The 13,075-nt window shown below is 54.6% G+C and overlaps 1 protein-coding gene across 2 annotated transcripts in view; it reads left to right on the top strand.

Annotated features, from left to right (window-relative positions):
- Positions 1 to 95: 95 nt before the first annotated feature.
- CD207 (CD207 molecule) overlaps positions 96 to 13,075 on the top strand; it is a 46,588-nt gene continuing 33,608 nt past the window's right edge. For both annotated transcript variants that reach the window (XM_026517383.3, XM_057308994.1), the window contains exon 1: positions 96 to 628. The gene's annotated coding sequence lies outside the window, so the exon portion shown is untranslated. The remainder of the gene's footprint in view (positions 629 to 13,075) is intronic.

The raw sequence follows: 13,075 nt of genomic DNA, 5'->3' as shown, positions 1-13,075 counted from the left end.
CCCGGCTGCTCCACCCATCCCTGCTGATTGGGCGGGAGTTGGGGTTCTCCTACTCCCAGCGGCTCCTTTGGGAGCAGCGCGGGGCGAGTGGGAGGGTGGCCCCACTCTTCCAGCCCTGGTCCAGCCCCACACCCAGCCCAGCAAAGAGAGGCTGGGGCGGCCTGGGGGTGCTGCCCTTGCCCCCTGTCTTCCGCTAAAGTTTATCCACTCCCTCCCCCAACCCCTCGCCTACTCTCCTCCCCACTCCCTTCGTCCCCACGGAAGTGCGGGCTCCGCGCTCCGGCTCTTTCAGCGGGATCAATAACCACAGTGCTTCAGGAGGGCGACCCCGGAGAGACCTAACAGAAAGGAGCTTGGCCTTGCTCCGGCGCTTGGCGGGCTCGGGGACTCAGGCCTGGGGTTCAGTGCTCCACCCCCGCCCCCAGACTCATACCTCCATCCACACTCACGAACACGGACCGCAGGCCCATCCCGGAGCTCCTGGGAGAGTAAGGCCTGGAATGTGGTCAATGAGCCTGAGTGAGGCCAGGGGACTGACGGAGTGACCCGCGCTCGCCGGCGGAGAGAAAACACGCGCAGCCAGCCAGCCGGGGCCAGGAGCCAAGAGGGTCGCGCGAGGCCGAGACTGGTAGGCAGCAAACGGCGGAACCGGGGCCTTCACGCGGGGCCCGCATCTTCAGACTTGGGTAGCAGGTGGGAGTTTCCTTATGCCACCCCCACCCCGCCGCTGTAGAGCTGCGCCCACCCCAGCCCTGGTCCCAGGTCCCGCTTTCGCTGGGCTGGGAAAAGCGGAGCGCGGAGGTGAGCGCGGCTGGAAGCCGGCTGGGCTAGGAAGCCAAACGGTGGGGGTCCCTGGGCGGAGCGCTCAGCCTTCCGAGGCATCCCGGTCCCCAGCACTTTCTGAGGAGTCCGCGCTCGCCCGAATCTAGCTTCTCCTTTGACAGCACCGGGAGAGGCCGGGCCCTTCGTTCGCTTCGTTTGACTCAGAAAGGGGCTCCAAGAGAGACCGAGAGATCCCAGCGAAGATGTGTACAAGGTGTGTGCGTGCGCGCGAGGGCCGGAGACCCCTCCGCTAAAGCGCGGTAACTGCAGCCTTTGCTTCCCCTTTCCCGCCCACAAGCTCGGGTGAGCGAGAGCGCTCCGGTCTGTCCGGGAGTCTGAATGAGTGTCTCTGGGGGTAGGGCCCATGGATGTGCCAGGGTAAGTGGGTATGGCGTGGCTGAGTGTGTGGCTGGTGCAGCCTCCACGATTGCGTGCGCCGTTACGTGACCGTGTCGGTGCCTTAGCGTGTGTCCAGTGTTCGTGTGTCCAATCTCAAATGCACCCAGCCGAAGGCGAGGTGGGCTGAACGCCCCAATTACGCAATTGGGTGACTAACAGTGCCTTGGTGAAGAGTCTGAGTAGCAGGAAGAGGGCAGGGTAAAGGGTGCCGGGGGAGGAGGATTGCAGCTCCGTACCAACAGAAAGGGAGGAAGGAAGATAGTAAAGAAAGAACTTGGCCACGAGGTACTTTGGGTAGGACAGGGGAGCGCGAGACGTTGTCGGGGCGCTGGGCAGGGTGTGCAGAGGGGAGAGGAGCTTCGACCAGCGCCGCGTGATGCCGGTTGTTGGCCCCTGAGGCTCTGGGAGGAAGGAAGCTTGTACTTAGAGGAGGACCTGGGCAGTGCGACCCGCCGGTCCGACCCATGCAGCACGCACTGGAGCGGCGTTGGAACTCCTCAGTGACCCCCACATGGGCCAGGGCGCCCTCCACGCCAGCCCAGTCGGACGCTGGTCTCCTGATCCAGCCCGTCGCCTTCGCTCTGAACTTCGGTCTTTCTCCTCTCTAACTCTCTCAAGTTTACTTATTTATATTATTCATGTTAGAGGCGGAAAGTAACCACTAGGCTCCAACCTTCCCGGCCCCCAGGCCCTCGCTTTTCCGCCTGCCACAGGCGCGGCCCGAGTTTCTGTTTAAAGAAAAATAGAACAGCACCTACTGAATCCTACCGGGTATTGCTTTCACTCTTTAAATTTTCATTCCACAAGTAACGTCTCTCAGTGCCGATAACTCCGGTCTCTGTCCGGCGAACTTTTCCGAGGTCCACGGATGGGCTTCCGGGCGCCCGCACCCTCCCAGGGGATCCCGGCCCGTCTGCAGGGAGAGGCAGAATCCCGAGGAGCCAGGACCCAGGCAATTGCGGCCGCCTCCCCTTCCCGAGCTCCCGCAGCTCCGCACGGAGCAAGAGAGGAGGGTTAGTTCCTGGGAGGTCCCACTCTTCCTCTTTCTCCCGCCCTTTTTCTATTTTTTTCCCGTCCCGTTCCCTCTTCGCGGGGTGGGATTTGGCGTCCCGGGGGCGCCGGGCTCTTTCAGCTCCCCAGGTCTGGAGGCGGGGCCCGGGCCGTGGTGATCAAGTGAGGAACTCAGGGCTTCTGCGCGCGCCGAGGCGGAGTGTGTCGCGTTCTTGCGTGGATGTGTGTGTGTGTTGGGGGAGGGGAGGGCGGTGCTGGATCTACTTCCCGAGCCTGGGCTCTGCCAAGATGCCTGCCAGGATATCCCAGCGCCTGGGCGGTCCAGTGCCTAGCCAAGGAGGCTGGTCGTGCGGGGCCACTGGGCTCCCACCCAAACCTTTCCTCTCTGGAGACCTTGTCCTGCGGCTCTATCTCCTGAGCTTGCAGGGTGAGGAATGCTGGGTGTGCCTGTACCCCGGTACACCAGGTTGCAGGGGTGTGCAGGGTTGGCCTTGCTGAGTGTGTGTCCACGCTCCCATGTTAGGATGCCGGTTGGTTCTGGGAGATCCTCCTGCCCAGGCTAAGCAGGACACGCAGAGTTCTGGGTGTCCAGTGTGCTTGGCACAAATTCACTGAGATCCAGGATTCCTCACTGGGTAGCAAACCAATGGCGTATGTGTCGTATGCCTTACACTCTCACTACCAGTCTACGCTTGCTACCTCACAGTCATCTCAAGCGGGTCAAGATCCTAGGGACCTGGAAAATCCTCTGTCTCTCTACATACCCCCTCCTTTTTTGTAAAGCAATAAAGGAACCTTAGTGGGAGGGATGTGTATGGGGGAGAGGGGAGGGGAGTCCCAGCCGATAAGGGCAGGGCCATGCCTTAAACTGCTTTCCTGGTGGCTCTGACCCTGCCAGGGCTCCAGTAAGACAAAGCCCAGGTGTTGATCTGGCCCTTTTTGGGTCCCACAGAGCCTCCACAGCTCACAGCCCCGGTTCCATCCCTGCTACCAGTCTGTCCTGGCTTTGCTGGTCCGAGGGAATTAGTGGGCTTCTGCTTTGCTCCTGGGCTGGAGTCCCATGATGCTGTGCCACAAGGTGGTCCCTGGCCACATGGCAGTCCACGTCCTCCGATCAGCTGTAGGAGCGGGGAGACAGCCAGTCGGGAAAGGGCTCCACCAACCCAGCTCTCTTCAGATGCTCCTTGGCACTAGGTCTCCAGATGATTTCTCCAAAATGGCCTGAGTTGGGGAAAGAGGCTGTCCTCCCTCTAGTTTCACCAAGCTTAGCGCCTCGCTTAGCTGCCATCTCCAATTCTTGCTGATTTTTCTCTTGGTGTGGGCTTGATCCCATCTTTCTCCATGGACCCTCCAGGCCCTCCCCATCCACCTTCACCAGGCCTTTTAGCAGCTCAGTGAGTGAAACTGACTTCCTGAGCCTCTGTCCTTCTGAGAGCTAGCGCCCCCCCCCCCATGCCTATGGGTAAAGAGTCTCCCTACCACCACCCTGCTGAGCAGCAGGCCCTCTAGGATCAGAAGTGTGTCCCCTGTTCTGGGTTCTAGGGGAGTCAAGATGTGCCTATGGTTGGGTGGGAGTTGGAGTCCAGGTTCCCCCAGGAGCTCCCTGCATCTCACAGCTAAGCCCTTGGGTCCTGCACTCACAGTGGTCCTGCAGCTCTGGCAGGAGCCTTCAGCATCCCCTTCAGTGCTCAGAACCTGGGAAGTCAGAGGAGCCATCTGTGTCTGGTTATTCTAACCTTCTTCTGTGTCCCTAGGGTGCTCTGGCAAGCACATCAGGCCAGCTCTCCAGGCCTGGACCCCTGAGCCCAGCTCAGCCTTGCTCCTTCTGGTGCCTGGGCCAAGTTGCAGCCTCTTCAGGTGCCTTCCCCAGCTGGCTTCCTTCCTGCACTCCTCCCCAGCCTCTCTACCTCCCCGCTCCTCTCTCTCAGCCAGAGCTTCTCCCCAGTCCTTTCCCTGAGGCCTAGAGGCTCAGGAGGTCTGGGTTCCTCTGCTCTGCTTCATCCCCTTTTTGTTCCGGTCTCCTGTCCATCGTTCTTCTTGCTGGTTTTGGGGCCCCATACAAAGGTCCCTGGGAGATTCTGGGTGGCATTCTTCGGGCCCCCAGCTATTACTCTGGGGGGGGGGATAGGGAATTCTACTGCAGTGGAAGGGAGCTAGGGATTTGGGTGAATAGGGAAGGACACCCCTTGAAGATTCAGCTGGGGAGCACAAGATCTAGGTGGCAGAAAAAAAACCTGTTCATCACTTCCTTCCCTGACCCTGCCTATACCCCACCCCTACGTGCCTGGGAGCCAGACCTCTGTACTGGCACATTAGAGAGGGACCCCGTGTCCCACTCTCTGGTTCGAAGGAATTGACCTTTTAAAAGTAGATGGGGGTGCTGTTGGAGTTTTTTACGATGAGCATTGCTATTTTTATGAAAAACAATAAAATGTGTTCATTTCTGAGTAGGTAGCAGTGCTGCAACCCAAGGAGGGCTGCTCTATTGGCGGGACACGCTGTCCCTGGGGTTGGTGGGAGAGGTGCTGGGGCGGAGTGAGGCTCCTCAGATTCCAGGGTGTGGGCTCCTCCTGGATTGCTAGCCTCCTGCAGGCTGACACTGCCTGCAGTCACTGACTCATTCCAGGCAACGCAAGATGCCCGAGGCCTGTCTGAGCTGGATGCCAGGGTTGCCCTCAGAGGATTCAGCAGGGAGCAGACCCTCCGGGCCCTCGAGGTGCCCAGTATGAGGGGGGAGGTCACCTCTGAGGGGAAAGCAGGGAGCCCAGGTTAGCTGGGCTGGGGTGCGCTGGTGCAGGGTGAGGTGGGGAAGGCCCACTTACTGCCCCGCTTCTTTGCCTCTCAAGGCAACACTCCCCTGCTCTGCTCTGTCCCCTCTTCTGTGTAGACAAGGATCCCAACCAGGCAGTGGGAGCTCTAGGGCAGTCAAGATCTGCCTGTGCCAGGACTAGTACAACCCGCTGGTGCCTTTCCTGACCCGGTGAGTCCTGAGGCCTATGGGGAGAGCTGCCTAGGGGAGGCTGTGGGTCTAGGACAGTTTGTAAAGAGGGCCACACTGGAGTGACATTGCCGGCAGGCCAGGGCTGGTGATATTCTCCAGGTACCTACCACCACCTACCACCGAGTGGCTGCCAGCAGGCAACTCCTGCCTTGACTCTGGCCTTGGACCAGTGCCAAGAAGGCTTAAGGGAGGAGGCAAAGGATTTCTCGACTTGCCGCTTATTAAATCACCTGGATAACTTAGAAAAAAGTCACTAGTGCTGGGCTGCGGACCAAATGGCTTCGATTCAGGTCCAGTGACTTCAAATCAGATCCCCAGCAGGGTCCTGTTATTTAAAAGGCTTCCAGGGGAAGCCTGGCTGGGAACCCCTGCACTGGGCTAAGGGTAGGGGAAGCAGGCATTGCTGGATGAAAGCCAGGAGCAAAGGTCTTAGGTGGTCAGTATGCGGTAATCCAAGGAATGAGAAATCCTTATTTCAGTCAGGACTTTGGGTCAGTGGGGGATGGAGGGAAGCCAGCAGAGGTCTGGAAGGTGGGGGCAACTGGGGGGCAGAAGGATCAGAGAGGGTGAACAGGCCTGGCCAGGATACAGCTGGACCCAACACACAGGTGACCAACCTGATCTGAAAAGCTCCCCCCACCCACAGGACTCAAGATTCTCTTGAGGAAAGGCCACCCAAGGGGAGAGAGGAGACGACTGGCTGGCCAGGGTGGGAGGCAGAGTCAGCCACTAGCACAGGAATGGGTGTCCCCAGGTTCTAGGACAGGCGGCTTGGTGGGGGGTGGGGGAGGGATTCCTGATTTGCTGACCTTCTCCTCTGCTTTCCTCTGGACAGATTTCCCCCAAAGCTTTCTTGGCTTCCTATTCTTCCTTCCTGGTAGTGCTCTGTGAAGTGTCTTCCTTGCCCCTTCTCTGATGATTTCCTTCTTCATCCTCCTTCCGCCTCCTTCCTCCTTCTGGTTCTCCAGTCCTCCTCCCTTCCTGGTGTCGTCTTGCCCACCCAGCCCCTCAGCCTCAGTAGCTCTTTCTCTCCCTCCCCACTCCCTCCTCTTCCCCTCATTGGCTCCCAAATCCCCCCACTTTCCACCAGCCTTCTCCTTGCTGGGGCAGAAGCACCCACTTTTACTTGTTTTTCTTAGGAAATTACCATCCCAGCCAGGTGCAGAGTTTAAACCAATGAAAAAATTTGAAACTTGAGTCTTCTAAAAATTTTTCCTTCTTTCTTAACAACCAAAATTCACTCACTCTTACCACACTCTGATTTTATCTGGATCATTCTCTAAATCAATGGATATGTTATTTGTCTTCTAGCAAGAGATACAGGGCTAAGTGCCCCAAACTGTGCAACACTAATACTATGATGAATGAGTCATGACACCCCTTAGGGTGGACTTGGTTGCTCCCTTCTGCAGAGAAGGAAATGGACTGAGGTCCCATATCTAGTTTGTGTGGCTTCAATCCCAGGTGTGGGAACCCAGGGCGCTGCTAAGGCAAAAATCTCTTCCCTTGTGTCTCATTTCACTCCGAGAACTGGCTTCCCCCAAACTCATGCACTGGACTGCCCCAGCCTGGCACTATGTGGTGGCTCCTAGCACAGCAGCTGGGGTGGGGACTTGCGGATTGAGCGACAGGGGCCTTGGCAGCTTCAAGGGGAGCCCTCTCCCAAAGACCAAAAGAAACCTGGAGCATGAGGACACAAACTCTCAAAGAGCAGAAGCTGAGTTGACTGTGGCTGGCTTTACTACGTGTTGCTTTGTTTTTGTTGTCTTGGTAATGGCTTAAATGGGCTATAACTTACATATCATACAATTCACACACTGTACAATTCAGTAGTTTTTAGTATTTTCACAGATATACTCAAATACGTCGTATATGTCCAGATGTACAGTGCAACTGTCACCACAGTGAATTTTAGGACATTTTCATTACCTCAAAAGGAAACCTGTGCCCTTAGCTATCACTCCAACTTTCCACCACCTCCCCACCCCCAGCCCTAGGCAACCACCAATCTACCTGTTTCTATGGATTTGCCTTTTCTGGATTTTTCAGATAAATGGAATCATCTAATAATTAATTGACCTTTGTGTCTGGCTTCTTTCGCTTAGCATAATGTTTCAAGGTTCGTTCATGTTATAGCCTATATGAGTACTTTATTCCTTTTAAGGCTGAATAACATTCCATTGTATGGTTATACCATATTTGCTTATCCATTCATTACGGATCACATTGGGATGGTTTCTGCCTTACCTGTGTGAGAGTATGGGTATACCCCTGGCTTGAGGTGTTCCACCGGCAGCTCAGAAGAGGTAGTTTTCTTCTCAGAAGAGAAGTTTTCTGGGAGCCGCTGGAGAAGCATGGTGAGGCTCAGGGATGAGCCATGCACTGGCTGTATGTCTCCAGCTAATGGGTCGTCTTCCAGAAGCCTCCTTTCCATTCCTGTCCAGTAAGGAGGGGATGGCTGGACTGGGAGGCTTGTAGGAATTATAGGCTCTGTAGTAAAGATCCAGAGCCTTGACTCTTGACTAGGTTGGGTTAGAATCCTGGTTCTACCACTACCTAGTTGCTAATAGGTTGTTTAACTTCTCTGTGCCTCAGTGTCCTCATCCATTAAATGGGGATAATGTTAGTACCAAACTCCTGGAATTGTTATGAGGGGTAAGTTGATCTGTGCAGAGCACTTGATCTGGTACCTGGCACTCAGAGGGTGCTGGAAGGAAGAAAATTTAAGATTTTATCATTTAAGGCTTAGAGCCAGAGCTCACAGGTAGCAAGAGCTCATCTCCCTTTCCCTTCCTCCTGGATGGATGAAAGAATGAAGAGGTTAGCCATGTCTAAAGGGACAGGGAGAGGTTGTCTGACCTGGGGGTTGGGAGCCCGGATTCCAGGCCCTCAACCCCAGCTGCCTAGGTGGAGTCAGGATGGGGGTGCTGGAGAAACGCATCTCACCCCCAAGGCCTCCAGATAGCAAATCTGCTGCTCTCATCCAACCTCTCGTTTCTCAAAAGCAAACATTGAGCTCAGAGATGACAGTGGGCTGGTTGCCTGGACTTGAACCTCGCTTTCGGTCATCCAATCTCATAGACACTGCTGAGTGTTCCGTGTTTAAAGTGCCACTCTTCTCTCTGCCGCCAACTAGAATTTTCCCTTCCCGTTTGGGGAACCCCAGCCAGCCCGCAGCCCTTCCCAAGGCTCAGGTCCAGGAAGGAACGGCAATGCAATGCGAGCCCCAGAAGGATCTGAGGCCCTCAGCCTGGAGGCAGAAGGATCCCCGCAGGTGGTATCCTGGCCCCCCACCCTTGCCCCAGCTCATTTTCCACCAGGCCTGGCCCGGAGAGAGCAGGAGTGGCTCCTTGGGCTACCTTTGGGGAGCAGCCTGGAGGCCAGCAATGGCGGCTTTTGTATGTTTTCACACCCTTTGAATTGGGGTTGAAATTCAAAGTGGGGTGGGGTGTCTTAATTCAAACGAATCTTGTAAAACAATGTTTTAAATGTTGCTATAATAAGTTTGAAGAGGTGTTTTGTTTTGATGCCTCCGTCAAGGACAGCTGCTCATTTGTTCCCCCCCTACTTTGTGTCTCAGGGAGCTTGCCCACAGTGACTTACCCTGTAGACATGGTTCCTTTTTGTCTTTGCTGTGCTTGCTGCCACACTGCACATTCAGGGTCACCAACCACTCCGGTCCCAAGTCCCCAGCACCAGGGAACCCGCTAGTCTTGAGCCTTGTCCCAAGAAGGGATCCTTTGCCATCAGCATCACTCGAGGGTGGGTTCCGGGCTAAGCTGAGGAAAGGGAAGATGAGGAAGCATGATGCCTGGCACCCCTTCTGAGGACTCCCTTACCTTTCCACATAAAGCTTCCTTGCTCTCTCTGAAGTTGATCTCGAGGGGTCACTCCACCTGATTGGTGGTTTTCGGAGATGCAAAGACCAGCCAGTGACTAAGCGCAGGTTTTGTTTGGGTGACTGGAAAATGGCCTATGAAATAACTCCCATTAAAGAGGTGCTTTCGGGCAGCCTTAGAGGTTCTGTAATAAAGGAAAATCCAAGAAGGGGAACACATTTTTTCCTGTTCAGTTGGCAAAAAAAAAAAAAAAAACAAACCCACCAAAGCAAAACAAACATACAAAAAACCCCCAAACAAACATGCAATCCCTTGCCTTGGGTGTGTGTGTGGGGGGCCTTGTTTGTAAGTGTGTATGTTGTGCACCAATTTCATTAACTTTTAAACAGTTTTAATTTTTTTTAAAAAAAGGAAAACATTCGTCTGCGAAGAAAAAAAAAAAAACCCAAACCTCTAACCAGCACAAAGGATTATAAAATGACAAGCCGGTGTCTCTCCAGATCCTCAGCCCCATCCCAGAAGCCCTAAATTCTTGCCCCATCTCAGACATATCCGCCCCCACCTAAAAACAGGAATGAAGTCACACTGTCCTTCTGTTCTGCCTCCAGTCTTTTCCCGCCTTCGCCCGCGCCCAGGCGCTCGCTCCGCGGTAGTCCGACTCCTGCTTACCCTTTCTTCGCCCTCGTTGCTTGCCAGGTTCATGCGAAAGTGTCCGCTTCGCCACAGCCTCGCCAGTTCAGTAGGTTAACTTAAAATTTTTATCTTTGTGGATCTGATAGCTTTCTTAAAGAAACGAATTAAACTAAGGGGAAACAAGAGAAAGCAAAAAAAGGAGAGAGTGTTTGCAACACGATACTGCTTGTTTCGGTCCGAGGGCGTGTATGCGGGTTGGAGCGAGGCCGGGCGATCCTAACCCGCGCAGCGCAGCGCAGCGCACCGCACTCGGAGGCCGAAGCCCTCGCCGCCCTTCAAAGCCTGGAGAGTGGAGAGAGGCGGCGGGGCGGCGGGGTCAGTGGGAATTAACGCGCCGGGCCGCGGCGACCGATCGCCGCGGGGCGAGAGTTCGGACAGGATTAGCGGGTTCAAAAGCAGGTCAGGGAGAGCTAAAGGAGGCGACGAGGTCCGCGAGAGGTCAAGGTCCTTGGTATCGGCGGACCCGGCGCGGGGACAGCAGCGGGGGGACTGCGATCTCGGGGAGGCTGGACCGAGAAGCCTGAGATCCGAGCGCGTGGATGGCCTTGTCAGGCTCTGGAGGGAAGGCCGTGTCCTCTGGCGGCCGCGGGACTAGGACACCTCCGGGTTCTGGGCCTCGGCCACACGAAGTGAGCCCAGAGATGAGTCCGAGGCAGTTTCAAAGAATGAAGAGCCAATGTGCCGAGCTCCCATGCACGCCCGTGCGCATGTGTGTCTGAGGAACAGGGTTTACCTATTTTTCTTCTAGATTTTAATCTCATTTCCTTTCTTTATTTTTTAATAATTTTTGTTTCTTTCTGGCAAGGTAGAATACCTCTTAGGCAAACATATAATTCAAAGGAATTTCTTTGCCAAGAGCTCGTCTCTCTCCCTGCCGGTGGCACACATCTGCGGCCTCCGCTGCGGGACGGACAATCGCGGAATATCACACCATTTGTGTAAAAATAACAACGACCCACACTTTATGCGTTTCTGAGTCCTGTACGTGTATGGAGGGAGAGCCAGCTCTTCCCGAAAGGAGTGAGTGTTGGGGGGAGTGTGTGTCATTTTTGGAGCCCCTGACCTGATTTTTTTTTAGGAGAATGAGAGCGTATTGATATATTCCTTGAGGTCGTTCTCTCCCACCTCCCCATACTCATGGAGAACAAACTTGCGGATATTGAGGGATGCGAAGTGGGCTCTCCACTCTGAAATCCTGGCCTTGGTAGATGATTCCCGAATCCCAATAAACGGACGGATAGACGGCGGATTGCTCTCAACGTTACTAAGTGGAGGCGGCCCCACCCTGGTCGCCATCTCTAGGGTCCTCACCCTCGGTCATACCTTCTCCAGGGACCTGCCTCTCCCTTGCCCAGCCTCCGCCTTTCGCCTTCCCTTCCCCAGGGGCGAGGCCCGCGCCGTCTGGAGTGGTGGAGCCCAGATGCTCAGGCCGGCGTCCTGATCTCCACGAAAGACTCTCCTCGGTATTGGGTCCTACTGATTTTCCGCAGAGACCCCTTCTTCAGAGTCCGTTCCTCTGGGGCAAAAATTGCAAATCCTGGGGAAGATGGTGGTAGTGAAGGTAGTGCTGGAGGTCCTGATGGGGGAGAGGTGAGAGAGAGAGAGAGAGAGAGAGAGAGAGAGAGAGAGTGTGTGTGTGTGTGTGTTGGAGTGGGAGAGGATGGCAGAAGGGGAAAGAGAGTGGGAAGGAAGAGGCCGGGGAGAGGGGGATAGAAGCCGCGAAAGCAGGGTGCCAGGAGCCCAGGAGCAGGAGCCGGGGTCAGGGAGAGGGGGCCGGGAGGCGGGAAGGGGCGGGGCCGGAAATGGGGAGGCTGCGCGCGACCCAAACAAAGCGCCGCCGGGTCTTCGCACAGAGTGAGCCGCCTTTCCCCCAATTTCTCTCGATTCCTTCGGTTTGGTCAGCAGGCCGGCTGGTCTCACTGGAAAAGTGCAGGTTGCTAGTGGGGACGGTAGTCTAAAGGGACAGATCGCTGGAGAAACACATGCACTCAACCAACGGGCAGTCGGCTCCGCTCAGCCTGACCCGAGTCGCCGGTGCAGAGTGGCTGGCCAGTGGGCGAGAGGTCCTTTTCGTACCGAGTCGTCCAGGTGCACTGGGTGGTCGTGGCTTTGTTCTAAAAGACCCTGGGAATCCTGTTCCCCGCCCCCAGCACCCACTGGTTAGTCAAGGTGCTGGAATCCCTCCATTAGAAACTCAGTCTTCTTGCTGAAAGTTCCTCTGTTTTTAAATCGTACGATGTTGAGACTCCTTTTAACGCCGCTTCCAGCCTCTGCACACTAGTCATACGGTTAGAACAATAATCACAGAATTGAAAGAAGGAAAAAGAATCCCAGTGCCCAAACCTAAACTCATCACCTTCTTTCTTAAGAAAGAAGGAGAAAAAAACCCACTCTTCTTTTCACTACACACTTAATTTGCATCGTTTTAGTCATGGGGAACACGTAGTTTTATATTCTGCATTTTCTACTTGAGGTCTCAACTGAATATTTGCCCTGTGCTATGGTCCTCATAAGGACTTTTCAATGGCTGAGAGATATTCTGTTACTGTGTAATTTACCTTAACCATTCAATTGTTAAATGTTCCGGCATGTCCAGTTTTTCAGCATTAAAATGATGCTCAAACCAAAATCTTCAAATAGATAGTTTTTTTTTTTCTCCTTTGGGGAGGATTATTTCATTAGGATCCTTACTAGGTCAACAGGATAGGGAGCTTTTCATTGCTTTTAATACAGTGCCAAACTGCCTTAAAGCATTTTCCCCACACCCTAAGCCTCTGCTGAGACAGGTCCCCAAAGTGAGTTAGTGCGACAATTGATGAGCCCGCTAGGTAGAGGGAAGATGAGACTATGGAAGCGCGGTGAAGGTGGGGAGGGTGTGGGGATGATGGGGTGGAGTGCCCAGGCTGGGATAGAGGAGGACTGGGGATTCCTTCTCCCGCCTGGAGACAGGTAAGACTCCAGTGGAGGTGACACCCCGACAGCCTCAGGCAGGAGTTTGTCAGGTAGAAACTAAGGGAACGACGTAGGGACCTTCCTGCGCACAGGTTGGGTAGCTGGAGGGCTTTGTGGGTTTGGAGGGGCCAGTAGTGACTTATACTTTGCAGAAGTGTCGATGAGAAAGTCAGGCAAGGTGAGACTCTCACCTTCCATTCAATGAAATTGGAAATCGACGACCTCCTCATTGGGCACATGCACTATTTTAAACTGTTGCTATATTAATAGAGGCATAATTACATAATCATTGTTTTAAGTAGTGTTTTGTTAAAAAGGAATTTACATTTCCTTTAAAAAATGCCAATTGTCCTTTAAG

Source organism: Ursus arctos, unplaced genomic scaffold (genome assembly GCF_023065955.2).
Source record: "Ursus arctos isolate Adak ecotype North America unplaced genomic scaffold, UrsArc2.0 scaffold_8, whole genome shotgun sequence".
Taxonomy (NCBI): Eukaryota; Metazoa; Chordata; class Mammalia; order Carnivora; family Ursidae; genus Ursus; species Ursus arctos.
Note: the sequence above shows the minus strand (reverse complement) of the source record. Positions and strands in the feature narration are given on the sequence as shown.